Below are 20,623 nucleotides of genomic sequence, written 5' to 3'. Positions count from 1 at the left end.
GAGTCCAGAATGGAGTTATGTTATGTTATGTTATGTTATGTTATGTTATGTTATGTTAATCCTCACAACTACCCTGTGAGGTCAGTTAGACTGAGAGATAAGTGCCTGGCCCAGCCCAGAATCATCCAGTGAGCTACATACATGGCTGAATGGGGATCTGAACTCGGGTCTCCCCAGTCCTAATCCAACACCCTAACCACTACACCACACTGCTTCTCCGTGTTTTGGGTGGTGTTTTATCGATGCACCCATGTGTTCGTGCACCAGATCCACGTCAATGAAACACTTCAAAGTGAAAAGAGTAGCCATTCTGATGCAGTTGCATGTACCACAGCATCAAGATTCCTTATGCATGCTTTACTGATGTGCCCCTGTGCACGGGTGAAACACCACACAAAGGGATCTTGCTACAGCTGTGCATGGAACATAGGAACACAGGAAGCTGCCGTATACGGAGTCAGACCCTTGGTCTATCTAGCTCAGTACTCTCTGCACAGACTGGCAGCGGCTTCTCCAACGTTGCAGGCAGGAATCTCTCTCAGCCCGATCTTGGAGATGCTGCCTGGGAGGGGACTTGGAACCTCGATGCTCTTCCCACAGCAGCTCCATCCCCTGAGGGGAATCTCTTCCAGTGCTCATACTTCCAGTCTCCCTTTCATATGCAACCAGGGCAGACCCGGCTTTGCTAAGGGGCCAAGTCATGCTTGCTACCACCAGACCAGCTCTCCTCAGGATTGCTTCCCCCACCCCCCGCCGCCTTTGCCGTGTTCATTGGCATGGGACATGTCAATTGATGTTTACCCAGGGACGAAGAAAATGGAAATGAACAGAAGAAATTGAATTAAAACTAAAAAAAATAAAACAATCCTCATGCTTTGCTTGTGCTTTGGGCTACAGACAGCTATTGCATGACAACCCCAAGCTAGGAATCGGGAATCAGGATCCAGATGTAGGCAGCAGTGGCTGCAAAAAAAAGGCAATGGGGAAACATCCAGGTTGTTAATGAGGTAAAGAAAGACTTCTGCCCTAGTTTGAGGGCTCTGCGCACTCTTGATATTTGATGGTGTGTTCAATAAAAGCCACGTTGGAGGCAACGAGCTTACTCATCTGTTAAGCCCCAGCCACACTGGGGTTTTCATCCAAAGCTGGGGAAGGAATCTGGTTCATCCTGCCCAGCCAAGGCGTAACAGACAAACAAGTTCCCTGCCTCTAACCTAAAGAACATAGGAACATAAGAAGCTGCCATATACCGAGTCAGACCCTTGGTCCATCTAGCTCAGGATTGTCTACCCAGACTGGCAGCGGCTTCTCCAAGGTGGCAGGCAGGAATCTCTCTTGGCTCTATCTTGGAGATGATGCCAGGGAGGGTATCTGGGGCCTTCTGCATGCAAGCAGGCAGGTGATCCTCCCAGAGCGGCCCCACCCCCTATGGTGGAATATCTTACAGCGCTCACATATAGTCTCCCATTCAAATGCAAACCAGGACAGACCCTGCTTAGCCAAGGGGACTATTCATGCTCGCTACCTCCAGATCAGCTCTCCTCGCTTTTAGCTAACACATGGTCGAACATCAGGTGTACGCACAGCTTTCGAAATGGGGTAGGAGGCTTCTGCGACGCTAGTTCGGATCATATGAATACAAAGAATATTTATATTCCGCTTTTCAACAGAAGTTCCCCAAATGGTTTGGATAGATATAAAAAATCAAATCAATCAATCAAACAATCAATCAAATGGCTCCCTGTCCCCAAAGGGCTCACAATCTAAAAAGGAGACCCCATGATAGACCCCAGCAACAACCACTGGAGAGATGTTGTGCTGGGGATGGATAGGGCCAGTTGCTCTCCTCCTGCTAAATAAAAAAAAAGAGGACAGCCCTATAGTTTCACTTTTGAGCCTCCCATTCTCCCGTTTCTAGAAGAAGACATTCAGCAACCAACACTCTGCTCAGCTCTTCTTAAGATGTGTGCACCCCTTAAAAAGATAAGATGTGAAGCCTTATGACTTGGGGGCTGTGCGTATACGGTACACTCACCTCTTCCTGCCCTCTCCAGCTTAATCTTCTCTTTTTATCAAAAAAATCTTTTGCTTTTTCTGCTTTTCATCTCTAAGGTAGCCGGCCGTAACTTAATTTATCTCATGCCATTCTCCTTGCATCTCGGCCTGCTGGGTGCGGATTCAAGACATGATGGAATACTGAGGGAAACAGAGAAGGGAAGGAGGAGACTGATGGAAAAAGAGGCACTGGAAGCGATGCATACCCCCCACTTCTGCATTTTATTTGTTAATCAGACTTTAAAGGCTCTGTTCCCCCCCCCGCCCCCCCCGCCGCCATCCCCCCTCTAAAGTCGCGACTTTTGCATTTGATCTCTAGATGGAGTTCATGAACTGGTTGCTAATGGTTACTATGATGTTAGACATCTGGGAATAGCCCTTAATCAAATAAAATGCTGACTCAGGGAGGCTGGATAAACCCAGACTAGTGAATTATTAGGTTTGACATCACGAGTTTATTTTTTTTTCCTTGTGTTTGGCCGTCTCCGGTGAGCGGGCTCCGTCTGGCAGAGAAGTCCATTCTTTCACCGAAGCAGATAGCTCTGCCATATTGCTGATTGCTCAATGAATCTGTTTCATCTGGCCGGTTCTCCTGGGAGGATTCGACGGTTGCGGGAACCGTTTTTGTGTCCGCTGAGCAACTGCAATTCGGGCGGAGGCAAAACCACGCCTCCATTTTTGCCAGCTGATTTGTAGGTGGCAGAGAGGGGTCTTTGGGAGGGCATGGATGGGGTGCAAACCAAGCTGACCTACCAGCAGCTACTGGTGGCTGCAATTTCTTTTGACCCAGAAACCTCCACTGTCTCTTCTTGCCTCATCCATACATGGAGGGGAAAGGGGCAAGCAACCCCCTTCACTTCCCACCCTTCTCCTGCTGATGGCGGAGAAAGGATTAAGCAGCCTCTCTCCCAATCCTCCCTTCTTCTTCTGATGGAGGAGAAGGGTTAATCAGCCGCTCTCCTGCTCTACCCTTCTGCTGATGGTGGGGAAAGAGTTCAGCAGCACCTCTCCTGCTCCATCCTTCTCCTGCTGATGGTGAGGAAAGGATTAAGCAGCCTCTCTCCCACCCATTCCTCCCTTCTTCTGCTGATGGACGGGAAGGGTTAAGCTGACTTTCTCCCACTCCACCCTCCTCCTGCTTATGGCAGGAAAAGGGTTAAGAAGCCTCTCTTCCGCTCCACCGTTCCAGCCTCTCTCCCGCTCCACCCTTCTCCTGCTGATGGCGAGGAAAGGGTTAAGCAGCCCTCTCTCCTGCTCCACCCTTCTCCTGCTGATGGCGGGGAAACGGTTAAGCAGCCTCTCTCCCGCTCCACCCTTTTCCTGCTGATGGCGAGGAAAGGGTTAAGCAGCCCTCTCTCCTGCTCCACCCTTCTCCTGCTGATGGCGGGGAAAGGGTTAAGCAGCCTCTCTTCCGCTCCACCGTTCTCCTGCTGATGGCGAGGAAAGGGTTAAGCAGCCCTTCTCTCCTGCTTCACCCTTCTCCTGCTGATGGTGAGGAAAGGGTTAAGCAGCCCTTCTCTCCTGCTCCACCCTTCTCCTGCTGATGGCGGGGAAACGGTTCTCCTGCTGATGGCGAGGAAAGGGTTAAGCAGCCCCTCTCTCCTGCTTCACACTTTTCCTGCTGATGGTGGGGAAAGGGTTAAGCAACCCCTCTCTCCTGCTCCACCCTTCTCCTGCTGATGGCGGGGTACGGATCAAGCAGCCCCTCCCCACCCTCCTTCTGTTCAAGCACAGTCTGCCCCAGGCCACTTTGGGTGAAAAACAAGCAGAAGAACAAATCAGAGAATTCCATGTAACGTTTGAACCTTAGTTGCAAGACCTTCAAGCGACGTGCACTAATTTTTATTCTGAGTCAAAACCCACCCGCATTCAGTATGCAAACTGCATCAGGTTGTTAAAGAAGCATGGGGGGCCCCCTCCAAATTAGAGCATGGTGCAATGCCTCATGGTTTGACAGCGCTTGGTTACGTTGTTTAATAGCTGAGAAGTGATTTAATCGTTGCGCTTAATTGAATTGAAGGTGTCATGTCAAAGAATGATGGTGCACACACAAGCTCAGCTACAGACTTCTGGCGCAAGATTTGCTAGGAACGGAGATATGTCTTGGGGATGGAGGGGTGTGTGCGAGATGGAAGGCAGAGAGCCTTAATTAGATCATTGGTTATTTTAATTTCTTGTGATGAGGTGTACGGAATCAACTGAAGCTGCTATTTCTTTCTTCTCGCTGGGCAGCTGCTGCCTGATTCTGCACTTTCCCTAACTGCATGCAAAGAAATGAGCACAAGGAAGGGGAGAGAGGGAGGGAGGGAGGTATTCTGAATGCACCTCATTAAATTGTCCTGAAGCAAAAACTCTCAGCTGGAAACTTCCACCTTGAAAGGTGGGGAACAGAGCTGGTCTTGTGGCCGCAAACATGAATTGTCCCCTTTGCTAAGCAGGGTCCACCTTGGGTTGTATTTGAATGGGTGACTACATGTCAGGGTTGTGAAATATTCCCCTCGGGGATGAGGCAATAGCTCAGCAGCAGAGCATCTGCAGTCTTGCATGCAGAAGATCTCAGGTTCAGTCCCTGGCAGCATCTTCAGGTAGGGCTTGCGAAGACCCTGAAGAGCCCATGGAAACAATGCTGAGCTGGCTGGATCAGTGGTTTGATTCAGGATAAGGCAGCTTCCATAGCTCAGCGGGGGAGCATCTGCTTTGCATGCTCCAAGGTCTTAGGTTCAATCCTTGGTAGCATCTCCAGGTAGGGCCCAGAAAGACCCCGAAGAGCCCATGGAAACAATGCTGAGCTAGCTGGATCAGTGGTTTGAACCAAGATAAGGGAGCTTCCATAGCTCAGCGGGAGAGCATCTGCTTTGCATGCAGAAGGTCCCGGCTTCAATCCGTAGCAGCATCTCTAAGTGGGGCTGGGAAAGACTCCTGCCTGAAACCTCGGAGAGCTGCTGCCAGTCCGTGTAGACAATTCTGAGCTAAACGGACCAATAGTCAGATTCAGTATAAGGCATAGCATAGCTTTGGGGGCTGCTGGGTTTAAAAAAAAAAAGGCCACCCCTGAGAAGAGGAATACTAAAGCCTTGGTGGCTTTTGCCCCTGAAATCCTGCTTCTCAACCCCACCCATCCCCTGGCAAATGTCCCCAAATATGCCACCTGTGAACAAAGTGATGAAGTCCAAAGGGAATTTCATCCCAGCCCTAGTTACAATGTTGAGGTTTCTGGGCAGGGGCTGCATCCAAGTCATGCAATGTGACTGTGACGCACACTTGAGTGTAGCCAGTGTTCCAGCTGCAGCCACCAGTGTGCAGAGTTAGCAGTAAACTTCTCATGTAACTTTCTAAATTAGGCCCCAAGAGAAGCAGCTGACTTTTCAGTAGGAAAATAGAAGTTTCGTAGGCAGGAAGTCCCAAGTTCCTCCCTGGGCGACGGCTGCCGGCATCATGCACCTTCACGCAGCTGCTTTCGATCCAGACCAGAGGTTCCCAAAGGTGGGCCCCCAGATGCTGTTGGACTACAGTGTGCCTAGGTTGCTGGTCTGGCGGTCGATTTCGACTCCTGGGGCCCACAGAGCCCTGTGGTTGTCTTGGGTAGAATACAGGAGGGGTTGCCCATTGCCTCCTCCCACGCAGTATGAGATGATGCCTTTCAGCATCTTCCTATATCGCTGCTGCCCAATATAGTACCAGCGGGGATTTGAACCGGCAACTTTCTGTTTGTTAGTCAAGCATTTCCCTGCTGCGCCACTTAAGGTGACAGGTCTGGTGTAGCAAGCATGAATTGTCCCCTTGGCTAAGCAAGGTCCAACTTGGTTTGCATTTGAATGGGAGACTACATGTGTGAGCACTGGGAGATATTCTCCTCAGGGGAGGAGGCCATTCTGGGAAGAGCAACTGCATGCCTGCATGCAGAAGGTTCCAAGTTCCCTCCCTGGCAGCATCTCCAAATAGGGCTGGGAGAGATTCCTGCCTGCAACCTTGGAGAAGGCGCTGCCAGTCTGTGAAGACAATACTAAGCTAGATGGACTTGGTATAAGGCAGCTTCCTTTCCTCCTTTGTTCTGATGAGTTGTAGTCAAACAACATCTGGGGGGCCAAGATTTAGAATCTCTAACTAGGCCATTATTTTGGACCAAGAGCCAGCGTGGTGTGGTGGTTAGAATGTTGGACTAGGACCGGGGAGACCATTCAGCCATGAGACTAGCTGGGTGACTCTGGGCCAGTCACTTCTCTCTCAGCCTAACCTACTTCACAGGGTTGTTGTGAGGAGAAATCTAACTATGTAGTACACCGCTCTGGGCTCCTTGGAGGAAGAACGAGATATAAATGTAGTAGTAGTAATAATAATATTATTATTATTATTTTGGACCATGTGTCCATTGTCTCTTCAGTGATTTGCAGTTGTTCTCCAAGTTCTCTGACAGAGCAGATTTTTTCCTGGCCTGGGCCTGAGATCCCCTGAGTGGAGATCTTAGGGGCTGAGATCTCCTGAATGCAAACGGAGGCTCTACTACTGAGCTTTGGACGCGGCTGCCCCTATCCTGAGCCAGGCCTTTGGTCCATTGAGCTCAATATTGTCTACAGCTGCTCTCCAGGGCATCAGACCAAGGTCTTTCCCAGGAGACACCACAGAGCTTGCACGCACGGATATTGCTGGTGGATATCCATGTGAGGAATAGTTCTCATGAATGTAAGCAGCTGCCCCTACTGAGTCAGGCGAATGGTCCGTCTAGCTCTGGAGTGTCTACACTGACTGGCAGCGGCTCTTCAGGGCTCCAGACACATTTATTTCCCTAATCCTGACTGGGGGTTGAACCGGGGACCTCCTGTGTGCAAAGCAGGGGGCCACGACGCCTTTACCCATCGCACCCTTGCTCAAAACCATCCATCTTGTTCATGTGCCTTACAACGTGGTGTGTGCCCAAGCACCATGTGATGTGCCGGAGTTAATTGGCTTAAATCTCTTAACTTCTAACCTTCTGGTATGTAACCTATTGGCATCACGCTTTGTGCCAGAATGTAGCCGAGAGTGAAATCTCAATCACACTTTTTATTTCCGGGTGACTGCATGACAGTAAAATTAGGCTCCTTTTTATTTGTTAAAGGAAAAGAAAGCAGAGTAGCCAAATACTCCTTTTCCTTCGTCCAAACACTCCTTTTCCTGGAAAGAGCAGAAGGTTCCAAGTTCTCTCTCCAGCAGCATCTCCAGGACAGGGCTAAGAGAGATTCCTGCCTGCAACCTTGGAGAAGCCGCTGCCAGTCTGTGCTGACAATACTAAGCTAGATGGACCAAGGGTCTGACTCAGTATACAGCAGCTTCCTATGTCCCTATGTCCTCTTTTTATTAAAATGGATGGCACGTTTTGAACACAATGGCATCTGTTCGTCTGTTCCGTTGGACAGATGCCTTAGTATCATTGCAAACGGAATGTCTGCCGTGGCAACAGGTGAGGTTTGCAGAGTAACACAGGGCATGGCTTTCAGCGCTTAAGGCAAATTTTGATTTTGGCACACAAACACGCCCCCCCCCGCCCCAACCAAGAAGTGCGGAGCCCTGGCATTCACTTGAGTCACGCAGACTGCTCATTCGTGGGGTCACCGAATAACCCGTCTGTGCAGATGACCCACAGATGACTAGCCCACACTGGTTTGGGAGAGAGTTCCGAAATCTATCCTGGGGGCAAAACTCTTGCCAAGGGGGAAAAGGCTGCTGTTGATTTGGAACTCCAGCCTGAGACCATTTCTTTTTTGGAAATGGATGCTGAGGCAGGCAATTTGTCTCCAAGAGAAAGAGAGCAGCTTAAGAGGCTAGCAGTTTATTGAGGGGTGAGGTGAAATGAGCAAAGAAGGCTGTTTCTTTTGGGGTGCAGAAGGAGCACGGGGCAGGATTACACCTTCCATTCTTATACCACTGTGCAGTACTTCAGGGGCGCAGTACAAGAGGGGGAGAGAGAATATTTGGCAGTGGTCTATTCTGGCACTGTTTTTGCGCCCCTCAAGAACTGGTGCCCTAGATGGCTGCCGAGGTCTGCCCAGCACATGGCTGAGCCCTGATTCAGCACCTTGATATGGGTAGATAAAAGAAAGGTCTAGGGAAAGTCTGTAGCTGTATGCAGATGGCCCCAGGTTCACTCCCTGGCACTCCAGGTATTATTTTTATTTTATTTTATTTTATTTTATTTTATTTTATTTTATTTTACATTTCTATACCACCCCCATACCAAAAAAAGGAAGAAGTCCCTGGGTGGTTCACAGTCTAAAAGCAACCTTTAAAAGATTAAGTAGGACTCGGAGAGCTGGTCAGTATAGACAATTCTGAGCTAGATGGACCAGGGGTCTGACTCAGGAGAAGGCAGCTTCAAAGGGCAATTTTAAAAAACATATCTGAAAACCCATTTCTTCACCCAAGCTTTTTCAGCTTTTTAAAATGTGCCGGTTTTAATTTTGTAGTTGATTTTAAATCGTTGACTTGTTTTAAGTTTTTGTGTGTTTTTAATTGTTTTATGTTAACCGCCCAGAGATGAACGTTTGGGTGGTATATAAATTTGATAAACAAAATTTAAAAATAAATAAATGAGCATGCCCGCCAAGGTTTCATAGCATACTGTAGGGGAACCCCAAGGTGGAGCTGATCGCTGTGGGTAAACGCTGCGAGCTTCGTGTCGAGACTTTCTCTGCCCGGGTCTTTCAGGGAGGACCCTACTGGGCAGGGGAAGAAGTAGATATCGATACGCCCACCTGGAAGCATTCACGCTGGCCCCGGCAGGGAGATGTTGCCTCACTATCGGCAGACGGCGTAGCTTCACAGGATTGGGAGCAGCTCTTGTGAGATCTCAAGGCAAGATCTCACAAGACTTCCCCCAGCTGTCAGGAACTATATAAAAGGAGGATGGGCCAAGACCACAGTTGAACTCCAGACCTAGCTGGAGTAAGTTGTCAGTTGGGAGCTGACCGAGGTCCTGAGACTCTGCAAATATACTGCAGCCAGGGGTGATGGGAGTTGTAGCTCAGCAACAGCTGGAAAGCCAAGGTTGCCTACCCCTGTACTAGGTACTAGGGATGTGCACGAAACAGGATTTGCAATCTGTTCCAAGCTCAGAATGGAATGCAAATGCCCAGAAAGTTCTGGTCGAGCCAGTTCTGACAGAATGAGCTCGGAACCTTTCGAGTGTTCCAAGCACCATTTTGGAGGCCTGTTTCGAGCTTAGAACGGAACAACCATGTTCTGAATCAGAATGTTTCGAGTGTTCCGTTCGCCATTTTGGAGGCCTGTTTCCCCCTTGATGACTGGTTTTGGCAGTGGCTTCTGATTGGCTTGCGATGTCTTGGCTTCTTGGTTGGCTTGTTATCATACAAATCAAGTTGATTTGTAACTAAGAAGCAAGGAGACCGCAAGCCGATCGGGATCCCGTGCCAAAACCAGTCAGCAAGGGGGAAACAGGCCTCCAAAATGGCGAACGGAACACTCGAAACATTCTGATTCAGAACATGGTTGTTCCATTCTAAGCTTGAAACAGTGCCTTCATTTGAGGGGCGTTCTGTTTCGAGTTTGAAATGGACTGTTTTGAGTTTGAGCGTTTCGAGCTCGAAACGTTCTGCACATCCCTATCATAGGAACATAGGAAACATAGTAAACTGCCATATACTGAGTCAGACCATTGGTCTATCTAGCTCAGTATTGTCTTCACAGACTGGCAGCGGCTTCTCCAAGGTTGCAGGCAGGAATCTCTCTCAGCTCTATCTTGGAGAAACCAGGGAGGGAACCTGAAACCTTCTGCTCTTCCCAGAGCGGCTTCATCCCCCTGAGGGGAATATCTTGCAATGCTCACACATCATCTCCCATTCAGATACAACCAGAGCAGACCCTGCTTAGCTATGGGGACAAGTCATGCTTGCTACCACAAGACCAGCTCTTCTCCCCAGCTCTCCTCCCCGAGGCCTCCTTTGGAGGCCTCGGCCATGGGCTTCTGCGCATAGTCAGGACAAGATAATGTCCCTAGAAATGGACATTATTTAGCCATAGCTCTGTGATGGGGATGGATAGCCATTCTCCCCTCCCAAGAATGTTCATGTGAGAATTCTTAACATCAACACCAAGCTACAGTTCCCAGGATGCTTTGCAGAAAGACAGCCATGATGGTTAAACTGGTATAATAAACCCAAATTAAGTTTATTGTGTAGATCTGCCCTTAAAGCAGGGCCCCCCAACCTGTAGTACGCACCAGATGCTGCCAAACTACAACTCCCATCATCTCCAGCCATAATAAACTGTAGCTGCGGATGATGGGAGTTGTAGTCTAGCAATGTCTGGAGTACCACAGGTTGGGAACCTCTGCCTTAAAGGATATATTGGAGGAGTATGCACTGAATGAGGAAGAGAGGGAGAAACGGTACAGATAGATAGGAATAATAATTGATAGATAATTTCAGGAAAGACGGCATATAATATAACAATAAATAAATAAAATGATTCAGGCAGCGAAGTTGAGCACAGCTTGACCAAAGGAATTAAATTATTTTTAAGGGCAGAACCATCTCCTCTCCACTGAGGAGGAAAATATCTATTGCTCATATTTAGCTGAAGGTGAATTGGGAAAGGAAAAGCACCCTATGGAACACCTGTTCCTGAAAACATAATTTGGGGTGTTTGGGATTTTTTTTAAAGAGCAAAAACAAAACAAAACAAAAAACCCAAAACACTCACCCTAGAAGCGCAAAGCTTGAATAATTTCCCCAGAAAGCCTCTTTGGTAACTTAAGCCTTCCCAGGGAATGAATCAATGTGCGGTTTAATCATCGTTTACGGATGGTAGATTAAACCATCATAGGAAAATAGAGAAATACGCCCAGCACCATAGCAACTACTGCGCGGCCCGGGACGCGGGCAATGCCATTCCAAAACTCCTCTCTGTGGGGTTTTCTTTGCTGGCAATACCACGGCAGCCATGCAAAGCCGTTGGGATGAGCCACAGCTGCCAAGCAGAGCAAACCTGCCCTTTGCCAGGACATCCCTAAATACAAAGTAGAGGTTGGAAGATGTCCAATTGATAAAGGACAATGAGACGCCCTTCCCACCCACAGCCGGGGCAGGGGATGGCCTCCAAATCTTGAGGGCCCACCCTGGATCGCTCCCCATTTTTCATTTTCTGGCTGGGTCTGGTTCCCAGTTCTAGTCCCACATGTTCACAATGCTTTATTTATTTATCTCTCTATCATATGTATACCCATATTAACCAGAATACAAGATGAATCCGAATGTAAGACATGCCCCTTGAAAAGACTGAGGTTAAATCCCTGATGGTTTACTGCAAAGGAAGAAGACCCTGAATTTAAGATAACCCCCTGAACGGCTGCAGCGCACGACCGACCGAAACTGGACTGGGCCCCCGTAGCCTGGTTTCGGCTGGTCATGAGAATCACCTCCCTGATTTCTAAGATGAATTGACTTGGGGGGAACCTAGTCTTGGATTCAGATATGCCGCCTGACGTGTATCCCTAGGTGGTGAGGATAATTTAAAGTACAACAAACATAAAAACAGAATGAAAAACAATTAAAACAATTTCACAGGATATAAAAGCAATTAAGCCGTTTACAATTAATTTTGATGAAAAGCCTGAGAAAACAGGTGTGTTGGGGGGGCCTTTTTAAAAGCAGTCAGAGATGGAGAGGTTCTTATTTTGACAGGGAGCAGATTCCAAAGTCCCGGGGCAAGCACAGCAAAGGCCTGGTCCCGAGTCGCCACCTAATGAGCAACCGTAACCGGACCTCCCCAGATGGTTTTAATAGGCATCAGGCTTCGTGACAAAGGAGGTGCTCGCTTAAATACATAGGAAGCTGCCTTCTACCGAATCAGACCCTTGGTCCATCTAGTTCAGTATTGTCTACACAGACTGGCAGCAGCGGCTTCAGGAATCTCTCTCAGCTCTGTCTTGGAGATGCTGCCAGGGAGGGAACTTGGGACCTTCTGCATGCAAACAGGCAGGTGCTCTTCCCAGAGCAGCCCCATCCCATCCAGGGAATCTCTTACAGTGCTCACACATGTGGTCTCCCATGCAAACCAGGATAGACCCTGCTTAGCAAAGGGGGGTGTCATGCTTGCTCCCACAAGACCAGCTCTCTTCCCATGGAGCCAAGCCGTTGAGGGCTTTATAGGCCATAATCAGCACTCCATATTTTGCTTGGAAACTTATCGGCAGCCAGGGCGGTTCTTTGAAAACAGGTGTTCAGCATCCTGTTTCCAAGAGCGGCCAGCTAGATGCCTAGAAGCAAGGCAGTAGCCCTCCCCTATTTTCTATCTCCAGAACCTGGTACTAAGAGATATACTAGGGCAGATCACACTATGATGACTGGGGAGAAGATGCCTCCGTCCTACTCTAGTTTGGGAGCTGTGCGGGCTCCCGGCAGGTGATCCACCTGCGAGGGGGAAACGAGGCCAGAGGCTCCTTCCATGCTTGTGTGCTAGGAACATCGGAAGCTGCCACATACTGAGTCAGACCATTGGTCCATCTCGCTCAGGATTGTCTGCACAGACTGGCAGCGGCTTCTCCAACGTTGCAGGCAGGAGTCTCTCCCAGCCCTGTCTTGGAGATTCTGCCAGGGAGGGAACGTGGAACCTTCTGCATGCTCTTCCCAGAGTAGCCCCCTCCTCTGAGGAGAATATCTTCCAGTGCTCACAAATGCAGTCTCCATTGCAAATGCATACTCCAAATGCAAACCAGGGTGGACCCTGCTTAGCAAAGGGGACAAGTCATGCTTGCTACCACAAGAGCAGTGTTAAACAGCTGCTGGACCTTCATTCAGCAGCTGGGCACATTCAGCAGCTGAGTAGAGACTCCTGCCCAGAACCCTGGAGAGCCACTGCCAGACAATGCAAACACTAAGTGAGATGGACTAATGGTCTGACTCAGTAAAGCAAGGATGTATCTTGGCTCCATTATTATTTAACTTTTCTATAAACTCTATGGTTGCTTTTCTAACTCACTCAGACTCTCACCCCCCAATATTAGCCTCTAAACCTGTAGCAATGCTTTTGTACACAGACGATGCTGTGATATTATCACAGATCCCTATTGGCTTGAGGTAAAGGTAAAGCATGCCATTGAGTCGATGTCGACTCGTGGCGACCACAGAGCCCTGTGGTTGTCGCTGATAGAACACAGGAGGAATTTGCCATTGCCTCCTTCTGCGCAGTATGAGACAATGCCTTTCAGCATCTTCCTATATCGCTGTTACTCGATAGAGGTGTTTAATAATCTGGGAAATTTACCAGCTGGGACTCGAACTGGCAACCTCATGCATGCTAGGAGAGTGCTTAAGTCCATCACTTTTTACTGTAAGGATCCTGCTCTGCCAATTAACTGCTCTAAAATGCAGATTATGATATTTGCTAAGTGCCCCAAGCTTTTCTGTTGGTCTAATGACAGCAGGCATAAACCTTGGGCAGGTTAGTTGCTCTAAGTACTTAGGCATTGTATTTCACTCCACTGTTAGCCGTCGACCTCACCAAGAATATGTCATCCAAAATGCTCAAAGGTCATCATGGGCAATATTGGCATTTTTCTACTCTAGAGGTGGTCTTTTTATTCCTGCAGCCATAAAGCTATTCGAGTCCAAGTTCCTGGCTCATTTGCTTTATGGAGCACAGCTCAGCCTTTATCCTAACATCCAAGCCTTAGAAGCGGTGCAATCTAAATCTCTTAGAAAGCTGTTTCAGGCACCTCAGAGCGTTCCTAACACAGCTTTGAGAGAGGAGGCAGGTTTGATCAATGTTGAGTCTAAAATCTGGCTTTTAATATTCAAATTTTGGCTGAAAATAAACTTTACTTCCACTGGATTGCTACCACTTATCCTAACAGTTATGTTCACCTCTAACGGGACATGGAAGTTAAGAGGAAAATTGTTCTCTTATGGGTTTGCCCCCCAGTTATTGCTGACAAGAGATCTTGATCAAGCCAGCCTGGCCAGTGGTGGAGGGTGGCCAGCGGATTCAGCCCGCAGCCTCTGCCCCCCTAGCTCCGCCCCCTTCATCAGACATCAGTGTCTGACATCAGACTCAGGGGGCGAAGGTTAGCCACGCCCCCCGCATCTGACATAATCAACAACAAAGATTTATATACCGCTTTTCAACAAAAGTTTCCAAGGGACTTTACATAGATAAATAAACCCCTGCTAATTTGGCATAGAGGCACCTTTTACCGTGGTGATTCTCTACATTGAGCAGGGGGAGAGTAACTGGCCCTCTCCACCCCCAGCACAACATCCCTCCAGTGACTGTTGCTGGTGTCTATCTTATGTTTATTTTTAGATTGTGAGCCCTTTGGGGACAGGGAACCATTTTATTTATTTATTGTTTTTCTGTGTAAAACGCCCTGAGCCATTTTTGGAAGGGTGGTATAGAAATCGAATTAATAATAATAATAATAATAATAATAACTACTACTACTACTACTACTACTATTACTACTACTACTACTACTACTACTACTACTACTACTACCTTGGCGTAGTTGTGGGGCTTGCGTGCTCTGAGGAAGGTGAGAGCTATGCCAGAGGTCCAACCATACTGGACAGGTCTCACCAGAGAAGCCAGACAGAGAGTGCCTCTCCCATCAACAATATGGTGAGACGTAACTTTAATAAATCTATACCGGATCGGCCGTCGCCCGGGTCAACAAGGACCATGCCAGGTGCTATAGTCCCTGGACATCTGGTGGCAAGTGGGCAACAGGACTCAGGATCTTCAGTTGAGTAACCAGGGCTGAAGACAGCAAAGTTACTGGAAGAAATGTCGCTTAACCGAAAAAAATATACGAAAAATGTCAACAAGGAAATAATGATCTGCTATTACAAGTCTAGTCCAACTAGAAGAGGTTATTTTAAAAGAATGTACCAAATTTGGAAAGAAAAGCATCCAGATACAGAAATAACAGAACAAAGGCTAGCAGACCAGAGAAGATTCATAATAAGAAATAAAGTATTCCCAGGAGTTGAGCTGGAAGAACTGCAAAGAGCAACACAGGCTCAAGATATGGAAGAAGAATTACCACCAACTAAAGCAGTTGCTCAGTTGCAGGTGGAGGAGGTGTTGGAAATTGAGGATGCCACTGTTGCTGAACTGTTTCAAAATCAAAACCAGGCTACCTCCCCTTTGCCTTCACCTCAAAAACCCGAATGCCGTTTAACAGAAAAGCAACAAGAACTAAAGCAAAAAATAACTGAGCACATGAACCAAACAACCACCAGGGTTCGACTTCCAGCTCTAAAAACAGTTGCCAAAAAACAACGTGCTCAGGTATTAAAAGATGTCAATGCTGCACTTGCAGAAATAACAACCAATAATTTGCAAGAAACAAACCAACTAATGTACAGTGCAGCAACAATAACAACACAAGAGCTTGGATATAAGATCAATGGACCTGTAAAAAAAGAAAGCAGTACATCACCTAAATGGAAGATTAGATTAGAAAATAAAATCTCCAGGCTTAGATCAGATGCTAGTAAATTGAAAGATATGAAAGACAAGAAGCTGAAGAATGAAAACACCAAACATTATCTGATCCAAAAATACCACCTAGATTCAAGGAAAATTAGAGAAGTCCTGGAAATAATAAAGCAGCAAATAACAGCAGTGTCAAAGAAGATTAGCAGATATGAAGCCAGAACTACACAACACAGGCAGAATCTCCAATTCCAGTCGAATCAGAGACGTTCCTACCAAAGCATAGAAAGAGAAACTGCAAGAAACCTAGAAACACTAAATAAAGAAGAAACAGTGCAATACTGGGGGAAATTATGGGACAATCCAATAGATTATAATTAAAAAGCAGGCTGGATGAAAGAGGTCAAAAATGTAACCAACAAATGCAAGATCTAATAATAACACCAGAATTAATAAGTGAAAGAGCAAAGAAAATTAAAAATTGGACTGCACCAGGCGACGATGAACTGCATGGCTTTTGGCTTAAACACCTAACAAGCCTTCATAAACAACTATCAAAACAGTTCAATCACATTTTGCAAGGATGTGATATTGAACAATGGCTAACAACTGGGAAAACTCATCTCATCATGAAAAACCCAGCAAAAGGTGCAGTTCCAAGTAATTATAGACCGATAACCTGCCTGCCAACCATGTTCAAATTATTAACTGGAATAATAGCAGATGAAGTCATGCAACACTTATTAACTAACAAACAGCTTCTAGTTGAACAGAAAGGAAATTGCCCGAACACCAGAGGCACAAAAGACCAGCTGCTGATTGACAAAATGATTTTAGAAAACTGCAAGAGAAGAAAAACCAATCTAAGTGTTGCATGGATTGACTACAAGAAAGCCTTCGATTCATTGCCTCACACATGGATACTAAAATGTTTAGGAACAACTGGTGTCAGCAAAAACATTCAGATATATATATATATTTTAAAGCAATGAGCATGTGGAGTACACAGTTAACAATCAATGGCGAGACACTTGGACAGGTTAGCATTAGAAGAGGCATTTTCCAAGGGGACTCACTATCCCCTCTGTTGTTTGTAATCGCCATGACCCCACTTTCACAAATACTAAACAAAACAGGCCTCGGATAACAAACATCTAAAACATCAAGTCAAATCAATCATCTGCTGTACATGGACGATCTGAAGTTGTATGGAAAGTCCCAGTCAGAAATCGAATCACTGCTAAACACTGTCCGTATATTCAGTAGAGATATAGCAATGGAGTTTGGACTAGACCAGTGTGCTACATTAATAATGAACAGAGGGAAAATAACAAAAACATAAGGAATAGAACTGCCCAATGGAAGCAAGATCAAGAACCTGGAAGAGAAAGAACCTTACAAATACTTGGGCATTCTCCAGGCTGATAACATCACACACACTGAAGTTAAAAGAAAAATTGGAAGTGAATACATCAGGAGAGTTAGAAAAATCCTCAAGTCCAAACTCAATGGCGGGAACACCATAAAAGCCATAAACACCTGGGCTATACCTGTTATCAGATACACTGCAGGAATAATAGACTGGACCCAGGCAGAGCTAGAGACGCTGGATCGTAAGACCAGGAAAATCATGACCATCAATCATGCTCTACACCCCCGCAGTGATGTCGACAGGCTATACCTCCCTCGCAGCTCAGGTGGAAGAGGAATGCTGCAAGTCCATCAAACAGTAGAGAAGGAGAAAAGAGGCCTTGAAGAATATATCAAGGACAGTGAAGAAGATGCACTGGTCAATAAGATGCACTGGTCAATGGTCAATAATGAGAAACTGTTCAACACCAATGAAACAAAGCAGGCCTACAAGAAAGACCAAGTCAAGAACCAAGCAGAAAAATGGAAAAATAGCCACTCCATGGTCAATATTTGCACAATATAAGTGGAAAATCAGACATCACCAAGACCTGGCAATGGCTTAAGAATGGCAACTTGAAGAAAGAAACAGAGGGTTTAATACTGGCTGCACAAGAACAGGCAATAAGAACAAATGCAATAAGAGCAAAAGTAGAAAAATCAACAACAAACAGCAAGTGCCGCCTTTGTAAAGAAGCAGATGAAACAGTGGACCACCTAATCAGCTGTTGTAAAAAGATTGCACAGACTGACTACAAACAAAGGCATGACAAGGTAGCAGGGATGATACACTGGAACATCTGCAAAAAATACAAGCTACCTGTAGCCAAGAATTGGTGGGACCATAAAATTGAAAAAGTAGTAGAAAATGAAGATGTAAAAATATTATGGGACTTCCGACTACAAACAGACAAACATCTGCCACACAATACACCAGATATCACTGTAGTCGAGAAGAAAGAAAAACAAGTGAAAATAATCGACATAGCAATACCAAGGGATAGCAGAATAGAAGAAAAAGAAATAGAAAAAATCACCAAATACAAAGATCTACAAATTGAAATTGAAAGGCTGTAGCAGAAAAAGACCAAAATAACCTCAGTGGTAATTGGCGCCCTGGGTGCAGTTCCAAAAGACCTTGAAGAGCACCTCAACACCATAGGGGCCACAGAAATCACCACCAGCCAATTACAAAAATTACCGTTCCCATGTTTTTTGGGAACAGCCTATATTCTGCGACGATATCTATAACAACTGACAATAAAATTCAGCCATCCCAGGTCCTTGGGAAGGACTCAATGTCTGTATAAAACAAACCAGTCAATAACACCTGTCTGACTGTGTAAACAAGAAATAATAATAATAAATGAGATGGATCCCTGTCCCCAAAGGGCTCACATCAGATGCAAGGAGCCTAGTTTAGCTCACAAATGGGGCTGCACAGCCCCATTTACAAGCAAAATCAGCCAGTGGCACCCCTGAGATCCGCTCTGGCTGCTCTGCAAACACGGTGTTGGCTGATTTTTCTCACAAAAGGTGCTGTGCGGCCCTGTTTCTGAGCGAAACCACAGTCCCCACATCTGGTGTGCTTGGGCATGAGGCACGGCCCATGAAGGGCGGTGGCCTGGGTTCTTTGAACCTGTTTGCGCACTGGCGTCTCTGCCCCTGAGCCTGGCACTCACCCAAAGATAGTGTGGCAATCCAATAGAAGTTCCATATCAAGGAGATTAACGGTGGGCAACCAACTTTTGAATATGAAACCTACTAATTATTTAGATAAGCTTACAATAGCAAAATAACGTAGAGCTTTTACACTAGCATGCTTTGATGTTCTACCTTCTGCTGTGCTTGAAGGTAGGATTTAAAAAGCCCCTTATGCAGAGCGGTTTTGTCCTTGCAAGGCAGGGGCTATCAAGACACTATCCCATGTGCCACTCTACTGTAGTTTCCACAGGGACACTCGCTATGAATTAATAATGCCCCTTCTAGCAAATTACCCTGGCCGCCCGGATGGATGCTCTGTTAGTTATCTTTAATCTGACTCTCTCTCTCTCTGTGTCCATTCAGTCATGTCTGATTCTTGGTCACTCTATGGATCACTGCATTCCATGCCATCCTATCTTTTATCTGACAGCGATGACAAAATCACTTATGTAGTTGCTAAGTTTTGCCTTGTTGCCACTAGAATTCGTCGCAAGGGAGTCCCTGTATAGTTAGATACCATGAGGTTTATGACTACCTGGATGAGTTATTGTGACTGTGGACTGTATGGATATATATTTCTGGACAGCGACCGCAAATAAACTGAACTGAACTGCAGAAGGCAGCTTCCTCGGTTCTGATGACTAGACCCCCATTCACCCTGGTCCAGTGCTCTCTCCCCGACCTCCACAAGGCTCTCCATCCCGGCCTCTTAATTCATCCTAGGCATACTTTATGACCAGCTGATCATAATTAACTAGCGGCCACTTTTGTTATCTGGGAGATCTCTGTTTAATTTAGCACAGCAGGCTTAAGCCTTCCACAGCTTCTTGGCACAGGGTCTTTCCCTGCATTATTTACAGCGGTCTTCCTGTCATCTCCATCCTGGCAATGGACCCTGATGCTTATCCTGCAGAACGCAGCGCCAAAACCTCTTGCTCCACTCATTACCGCACCTTGAAAGTTCTCCTTCATCTCGTCTTGGCACGAGAAGATAGATCCCTTCTCATAGGGATAGATCCCCCTCAATCAAGATAGTGTTCTGAATTTGCATCACCTTCCCAGAACGATATTTCAAACCATTACCCCAAACCACGTAGTGAAATGCCCACCCTTTCAGAAAAAAAGGGGGAGGGAGAAAAGGTTAAGGGAGTTTAAATGGATTCTGAAACATTGCTGCAAGCTTCTCTTAATGCACACACATGAGTGGAAATTAATTGTGTCTCTTATAAAAACGGGCAGTTGTACAGCCAATGGTAGGTTGGTTGGTCGGTAGGCAGAAATATTTTTATGCACCTTTCTCTTTTTCCTTTTTAAAAGGGAAATCTTTCGGATGGAGAGCCAGCCCTGTAGAAGCAAACATGAATGTCGCCCTTTGCTAAGCAGAGTTTGCCTTGTTTTGCATTTGGATGGGTGACCTTATGTCAGCACTGTCTACTGTAAGATCATCCTTAGGGGATGGGACCAGTGTTCCCTCTAACAGGGATTCCCAGATGTTGTGGACTACAATTCCCATAATCCTCAGGGAAAGGCCTTTACAGCTGGGGATGCTGGGAGTTGTAGTCAGCAGCATCTAGGAATCCCTGTTACAGGGAAAACTGGGTGGGACTGCTTTTGTATGCAGGAATTTCTGGGTTTAATTCCTGGCAGCATTCAAACCCTCCCAGGCAGGGCTGGGAGAGATTCCTGCCAGAAACCTGGGAGAGCCACTGCCAGTCAGTGCAGACGAGTCTTACTCGGTATACTGCAGCTTCCTATGTTGCTTCAGAAATTCTGCGGTGGAGAGGTCGTTCCTCCCTCTGACCTGTTTTCTTCTCAAAGGACAAAGCCCGTCTTGTACAATCTGAGGTGTCGACTTCGTCACGGAGTTTCTTGGAACCAAAAGGCTAATCAAGCTCGTGCCCAAGAAACAGAACCAGCTTCCTTCTGGCCGCCGGTTGGTTGATTCATGGGGTGTTTCCCTTGCAATCCACATCAGCAGCTCATGAATTATTTCGAGCCAAAGCCATAAAACCCAGGCCAGCGTTTC

General features: G+C 46.7%; 1 protein-coding gene and 1 long non-coding RNA gene across 9 annotated transcripts in view; one reads left to right on the top strand and one right to left on the bottom strand.

The window, feature by feature from the left end:
- The window catches only part of COL26A1 (collagen type XXVI alpha 1 chain), a 128,089-nt gene that overhangs the window by 47,492 nt on the left and 59,974 nt on the right, over positions 1–20,623 (top strand). The gene's annotated exons all lie outside the window — the stretch shown is intronic.
- The window catches only part of LOC128336069 (uncharacterized), a 114,892-nt gene that overhangs the window by 34,295 nt on the left and 59,974 nt on the right, over positions 1–20,623 (bottom strand). Inside the window, exon 3 of the long non-coding RNA XR_008311827.1 lies at positions 2,036–2,196. This is a non-coding gene — a long non-coding RNA (uncharacterized LOC128336069). The remainder of the gene's footprint in view (positions 1–2,035; positions 2,197–20,623) is intronic.

The sequence above is a fragment of the Hemicordylus capensis genome, chromosome 12 (genome assembly GCF_027244095.1).
Source record: "Hemicordylus capensis ecotype Gifberg chromosome 12, rHemCap1.1.pri, whole genome shotgun sequence".
NCBI lineage: Eukaryota > Metazoa > Chordata > Lepidosauria > Squamata > Cordylidae > Hemicordylus > Hemicordylus capensis.
The sequence above is the reverse complement of the archived record's forward strand: the minus strand, read 5'-3'. Positions and strand labels throughout refer to the sequence as shown.